General features: G+C 54.6%; 1 pseudogene across 1 annotated transcript; it reads left to right on the top strand.

Annotated features, from left to right (window-relative positions):
- The first annotated feature begins 235 nt into the window (after nt 1–235).
- On the top strand, nt 236–1199 carry LOC311439320 (feather beta keratin pseudogene; annotated as a pseudogene). Its single transcript, XR_014698914.1, has 2 exons — nt 236–333; nt 883–1199. The product of XR_014698914.1 is annotated as a feather beta keratin pseudogene (transcript).
- Nucleotides 1200–7024: the final 5825 nt, after the last annotated feature.

Here is a 7024-nt window from a genome sequence, read left to right as displayed (position 1 = left end):
GATGCGCCTGCCCTAAATTCTGCTGAAATGCTCTCCTGCCTTGTAGCATAAGACCTAAAATGTACTTTGGCCTTAGGAGGTAAGATAATTACTGCCTGTAGCTCGAATCATTTCAATCTTACTCAGTACTAAATGGAAGCAAAACATGACGGATGAAAGAGGAAACTGTTTAATCAGCTGAGGGAGCTTTCCAGGAGAAAACTGCTGGTTGCCGGAGAGTTTCACACAGAAGGAATGCGCTGGCTCCCCGGAGGGATGGGGCACCCTATAAAATCCCACACAGAACCTGGCCCTGCCACCCTCTTCCCAGCTGCTGCCGCCTCCGCCACCCAGGTAAGTCAAGGCGGGCTCTGGCTCCTTGGCTTCTGCCCGAGTTGTTGCTTTCACCGATGTCTTCTGCCTGCTCCTCCATAAGGGGTCGAGGTTTTTTGCCTGTCTTCTGCCTGCAGAGGCCCCCAGAAGGGTTTATTTCTGTCGCAAAATGAGGAGTCAGGGCTCCAGGTGCAAGGGGGTGTGGGATGCAGGGGGTACTGGGTACCTACCTCAAGAGTCTGTAACCATACAGCCAGGTGCAACCTGCATGGATTACTTTAAAAAAAAAAAGTATATATTGATTGATTGGTTTATTTATTTTATTTATTTTATTTTAATTTATTTTTTACAACAACCAGATGCATTTCAGCGAGGATTTTGCTTGGGAAAAGCTTTCTGTCAGCTCTCCAGCTCCGCCTTCCAGGGCAGACCATCTAACCCACACAGAATTATCCCAGTGCACCCTCTGGCTACTCCTCTTTTCTTCTGGCTGCCAGAGCCATAGAATTAGGGCTCCACAGGGATGGCTATGGTCTCTGCCTCACGCTTACGCCCTGCTCTGCCTTCCAGGTGTCCGTCCTCACCCGGCGATGTCCTGCTACGACCTGTGCCTGCCCTCCTCCTGTGGCCCCAGGCCACTGGCCACCAGTTGCAACGAGCCCTGCTACCGGCGCTGTGGGGACTCCACCACCGTCATCCAGCCTCCCACCGTGGTAGTGACCCTGCCCGGGCCCATCCTCAGCTCCTACCCGCAGAACACGGTGGTGGGCTCCACGGCGTCGGCAGCGGTTGGGAGCTACCTCCGGTGCTGTGGGGTGCCGGTGGCCTCCAGCGGCGCCCGGGGGCTGGGGAAGGCGGGACTGCTGTGCCTCGGTGGTGGGCTGTAGGGTGTCCTTGCCTCTCACCTTGTCCCACCGATGCCAGCAGGGCACAGGGAAGGAACAGCGAAGCTCTGGAAGAAGGCTGGGGAAGAGGACTAAGGAGATGCCCGTGTGTTTCCAGGCTGTGGAGGGCATCCGCAGCTCCCGCAGCAGGAAGGGAGCCGCGAGCACGCGCCACTCAAGATCGCGCCTCTGTACGCCTTTCTCTTGCTATGCCTCACTGTATGTTTCCACGTAGGTGTCACAACCTGCGGTGCTACACGGCATTTGCTATTAGCTGGGGGAAAACGCTTTTAGCTGGCTGCAGACAGAAGGTGATTGCCACGGGCTGCAGGGGCAGCACCTTGTTGGTTTGTCCATTCCTTTAGTGAGCACTGGAAATGCGCTTCTCATAGTCTCAACTTGTTTATTCTATTTCTTTTTCTCATTAAAGACATGCTACATCACAGCCTGAGTCTTCTGGTGTTCCTTTTGCCTCTGGTCTGAAGTGTGCTCTGGAGGCAACCTGTTGCTGTGTGGAGGTTCTTTTTTTTTGGGTCTGAAATGGGAATTTCTGCTGCTCAGCCCCACACTGCTCACAGAGCCATGTGGCTTGCTGTGTCCGGCCCAAAGGCAGACTTCTCAGCATGAAGACTTTTTTATTGCTGCCCCAGAGCAAGTGTCTGCGTAGGGAGACGTGCAACGGTCTCATTGCCTGTTACCTCAAGGAGGTGGCAACATGGAGATTGGATGTTTCAAAATGGCATTTTCCCTGTTTTTGCAGCAGTTTCTTTTTATTCATTTATTTTTTGTTTTATGGAGGATGCATGGGGCCTTATATAAATGAGTATGCAATGACTTAAACCTAGACAGCACAGGTGCTAGCGAGCTGTGAGGTATGTCTGAATGTGGCTGGTGCATTTGCAGAATGTAGTAGCAGAAAACACTTTGTTCTTTGCTGCTACATGTACACATAGACATGCACTTGTACAGGCGTTGACTGCAGCATTTGCCTCACAACCACAGGAGTAACGTGTCCTAAATACCCTGGGGTTCTGGTGCTAGCTCCACATGATGGGTTAGGGAATGCCATACCAACCCTGGATGGGGCAGGAACTTTGCCCAGCAGCCCATATCCATGTTAGCACCTCTCCATAAGAGGAAGAAGGGTGTCTGCGATGCAAACTGTGTGCAGATGGAGGCATCTCTAGAAAAATATGCCAGGCACTGAGTAAGCCTCTTTTTCATGTGTCATATAACATCAGGCAGAACATTTTTAGCTAATGAAAGGAGGAATAAGAGTGCGACTAAGCCCTCCATGGGCATTGTCTAAATCTTCTTTCATTCCTTGAACATTTTGTTAGTGTGAAAATTTGCATAGAGTTTATGAGTGTTTTAGCAATGAGGGATTATGCTGAGCTTGAAAGCATGTTGGTCCTCAAAACTCTTTTACCAAGCTCAACTGGTTTTCTGGCTCAGATCTTCACAGAAGTGCTCTTAATTTGGAAATAATTTGCATGGCACTTGCTCAGCAGTCAGAGCACCAGGAGAAGAGAGGTGTGGGTTCACATCTCTGCTCCAAGGACTGTTCCGATACTTTTATTCCAACTGCAGAAATTTTTCCATTGTGAGGGGGTGTAAAATTCTCCTGAGTGCTGCAGCAAAGAAAAGCATTGGATTTCTAGAAAAGGCCTCATTAGATAAGTTGTAGGCATCTGGGGCTTGTGCAACTTTCTTTCACCAGTCTGATGCATAGAACAGTCCAGAAGGGAGCAGGGGAAAATGATAATGACATTTTGCTACAGCTTTTCACAATGACTCCTCTGGTGAGATCATACGTATTTATTTATTTATTTATTTATTTATTTATTTATTTATTTATTTATTCTGAAGAGACAGTGACTCAAAGGAGACTGAAATCCACACAGGTCCTTAATTTGACTTGAAAATTGCGATGCCCTTAGTGCAGACAGAGCCAGGGAAGGGAGGACCTGAGGCACTGCAGGAATCCCCATCCCAAGGGACCTGCCACCCTGTCTCTCTGGGTGCTGGGACTCCTGACTTGAGCTGCCCTGAATTCACTCCGCCACGTATCACTGCACAGCCAGTGCTTGCCCCAGGCAGGACCCCACAGACCTGCTAATCAGGCCCTAAAATAAAGCTTCCCACAAAGACGGCACAGCCAAGGGCCCTGGTGAGAAACTGGGAGCTACATACCAAGACTGGGGTGAGAAATAAAGCTTAGCAGGTGGAAGGACGCACGGTGAGGGAAATTGCTGGGTCCTGGGGTTTGGTCCCAGCATCGCTCACTCATGGCTTTCAACAGCAGCAACAGCAGCAGTTCTCAGAGAAGCCTGGAGCAGAGCCCAGACCCAAACCTGTTGAGTTTCATGACTTCTGCTCTCCCACCATCTTCTCTCACCTGCTCCTGTCCTTGGTACAAACCTCCTCACTGCCATCACACAGGATCATCCTCCTGCAGCAGTCATTGCTTCCTGGAGACTCCCATTTCCCTTCATTTTCTTTCTTCTCTCCCTTGCTTTGGCAAACACAAGTGCATCAGTAAAAATTACAGTGTATGAGTGAGCAGCCAAAGCACCCTGGCATGGGACAGTGGTGGTGGCAACTCCCTTTTATGATGAGATCATGTCCATGGGAGTGCTGATCTCCTCTTTGGAGTTGGTTAGATCCACAAGGACACCCCAGCATACCACCACTACACTTGGCAAATGGGCTCCCTCATTTTCTATTTCATTTTTTTTTTTCTACATTTCTCTGCTTGGGGAAGCTGACAGAAGCAGCCAGCAAGCATCTCCTACAGAAGGAAAGCCTGCAGCTCTTTGCAAGTGCAGTGGTGGGTGCCTGGCCCCTGGGGAAGAAGAAGAGAGAGAGGATGGATGAAGTCGTATCTTGGGCTGCAGCAAGTGGAGAAACAGAGAGGGTTATCATGGAAAAGGGGAGACTGGTGCAAATGGTGAGTGAATGGGACTGTCAGGAGTGAAAGTCGCAGGTGGCCTGGGGCCAGTGATAGGGTGCAAGGTGGTCTCAACAGGCAGCTTCCCAATCTTCGCTGGGGCAAAGGACTTCTGAACAGAGTGCTTGGGGACACACGCCTGGAGTCAGCTGGGTAGAGATGGGGACCCTGGAGCTGGGAGCCTGCAGGTGTGGCAGCTGACAGTGGGATTTATTTGTCAATAAAACCTCCTTCCTCACCCGCCGGGTCTCACCCTGTGCCTCGCCTTGTGATTTCCCACTGTGGCACAGTGGGTGCCTCCTGTTAGGGTTCAGGAAGGACAGAGAGAGGTCGCGTGGTAGGGATAAGAGGCAGGAGAGGGCACTGCTGAGATCACACCCTGCCCCGGGCACCCACCACTGCACCCACGGACCAACCGCGGGGCAGGGGCCCTGCGCTGGCCCGGGGAGCCAGACTGGCGATGACTCCAGCCCTGGGGGACTCCTCGGTGAGGGCTGCGGTTCTTCCTCAGGGCTGAAAATCCCATAGAGCAAGGTAATCACAGGCCACCACACACCTGAGTCACAGGGGAAGAAGCACACAAATCAAAAGGCACGGGCATCCCGGTCTGGTCCTTCTGGTGCCACCCGTGGGAATGGAGCTCTCACGGCTCGCACCCTGGTGAGCCAGCAGCCCTGCTCCCCCTGCCAGCGCCGCGCTGCATCCTGAGCCCAAACCAGCACCAGACACCACACCCAGCTGCCCCACAGACCCTCCTCTGAGTTTATCCCCCCAGGAGTGGGGAAACCGGGATACAATGTGCTGTGCAGTGGAAGCACAGCCCAGCTCCAAAGTGTTTAGAGCATCCTGGAGTGAAATAGCCTGGGATGACAGTTTCAAGCTCACTAATTATTAAGTTAAATATTCCAAGACTGTTGATTCATGTTTACTGAGAATCAGGTGTCTGTGCAGTTCCCAGAGAAGAGGACATTGATCTGCTTATTGAGGGTAAGGTTGCTCTTGCTTGCACTCCTTCTGTGGTGTTGATGGAGCCAGGCTGCCGTGGGGATGTTTTGCAGCGTGGTAATCATGGGTGAGAAGCACACCCTGCCTGCACCTGCCCACGGCCCTATAATCTACAGGACAGCTGGGGCTGTTCCTTCCTCTTGACCTAACTTCAGCTCCCAGGGGTTAAAATGAGCCCCAGGAGTGGACTATCATGCCAGCAAAGCCTACAGTGCCATATCGTTATTTTGCCCCAGAGGCACTGCCGAACTGGGCAGTGGGCAATGGACATGGTCCTGGGCAACCTCATGTGGGTGTCCCTGCCTGAGCAGGAGGCTTTGTCCAGGTGATGTGCAGAGGTCCCTTGCACTATAGAGAACTTGGTGCTTCTGCAGGGGCAAAATGTGGTGCGGGGCACCACCAGCAGTGCCGAGGAGGTGTGGGTCAGCGAGAGTGGGGGTGCAAAGGGGTGCTGCACCCCGGCTCGTTGGTCTAGGGGTATGATTCTCGCTTTGGGTGCGAGAGGTCCCGGGTTCAACTCCCGGACGAGCCCCATCTTTTCTGGCTCCATGTCCCAGAGAGCATGGGGAGACAACCTCGGATTGCACTGGGGAGCAGGGCCAGGGCAGTGTCCGCTGTGAGGGGAGAGTGTTTGGTTTTGGGGTGTGTGTGCATGTCCAGGGGGAGGAGGGCTGTTGAGAGCATGTTGAGTAGTCAGGGGTGAGTGTGTGGTGCTGCAGGTGTGCTTTGTGAGGCAGGTGTGTTGTGGAAGAGCAGGGGAGGTGTGCTGATGTGTTGGTGAGTGGTGTGGTCTGAGGAGGAGGAGGCAGGAGGAAGGCTTTGTTAAAAGCAGAGCCCCCCAGGAAGGCCCCCAGGAGTGTGGGGATGTAGCTCAGCGGTAGAGCGCTTGCTTTGCATGCAAGAGGCCCTGGGTTCAAGCCCCAGCATCTCCATGCTTTTCCTCCCCACGCAGGACATGGCAGGGCAGCCCTTGGGGGCTGCAGGACCTGGGGCTGTCACGGGGCAACAAGCACGTGGGGCAAATGCTGGAGCTGGAGCTGCCCCAGCAGGCGTGAGAGCTGTGGGGCACGAGGGCAGAGGGTGCAGAGGGCCCCATCAGCACGGCTCGTTGGTCTAGGGGTATGATTCTCGCTTCGGGTGCGAGAGGTCCCGGGTTCAACTCCCGGACGAGCCCCCCTTTTGGGATGAGCCCAGCTGCTGCGGGCAGGGGGCAGACGCAGGGGGGCTGGCTCTGGGCCCTTGTCCCCCCAGGCGGTGCTGCAGGAGCAGGGGGGCATTCCCCTGGCATCCCCCAGCAGCCTGCAAGCAGCACCCCATGCTGGGGCCGGAGGCTTTGTGGGGCAGCACAGCCGCCTTTGGCCAGGCTCAGCCGCTGCCAGTGCAGCAGGGAGCGCCCAGCTGCTGCTGCCAGGGCCTGGGCCCCCTGGTGGGCACTGGGCAGGGGATGTAGCTCAGTGGGAGAGCGCTTGCTTCGCATGTAAGAGGCCCTGGGTTCAAGCCCCAGCATCTCCAGCCTTTTCCTGCCTCACAGCCCGTGCCTGGGGAAATGCCTGGGCAGTGGATGATGCCCACCAGGAGCTCCTCTTCCTTCTGCCCTCTGCAGGCATCCCCAGAGCCCCTCTCCCCCTGCTCGCTGACTCCCCCATGGATGCAGCGCTCGCCTTGCCCAGCTCCTGCCTCTTCCCCATGGGTCCCCGCTCTGCTGTCCCTGTCCCAGTGCAGCCCTGGCTGTGCCCTGTCCCTTTTGTCCCCGTGGCACAGGGCAGTACAGGTCTGCAGTGCAGGGTGGGGAGGGAGGCAGCAGGGGGCTATGCCCGATGTGTCAGGGCTGTGGGGCAGCAGGGCTTTTCTGTGTCTCTCCAGGATGTGTCTG

The sequence above is a fragment of the Aythya ferina genome (assembly GCF_964211825.1).
Source record: "Aythya ferina genome assembly, chromosome: 6".
Classification (NCBI taxonomy): Eukaryota; Metazoa; Chordata; class Aves; order Anseriformes; family Anatidae; genus Aythya; species Aythya ferina.
This window is presented reverse-complemented; position numbering and strand designations above follow the sequence as displayed.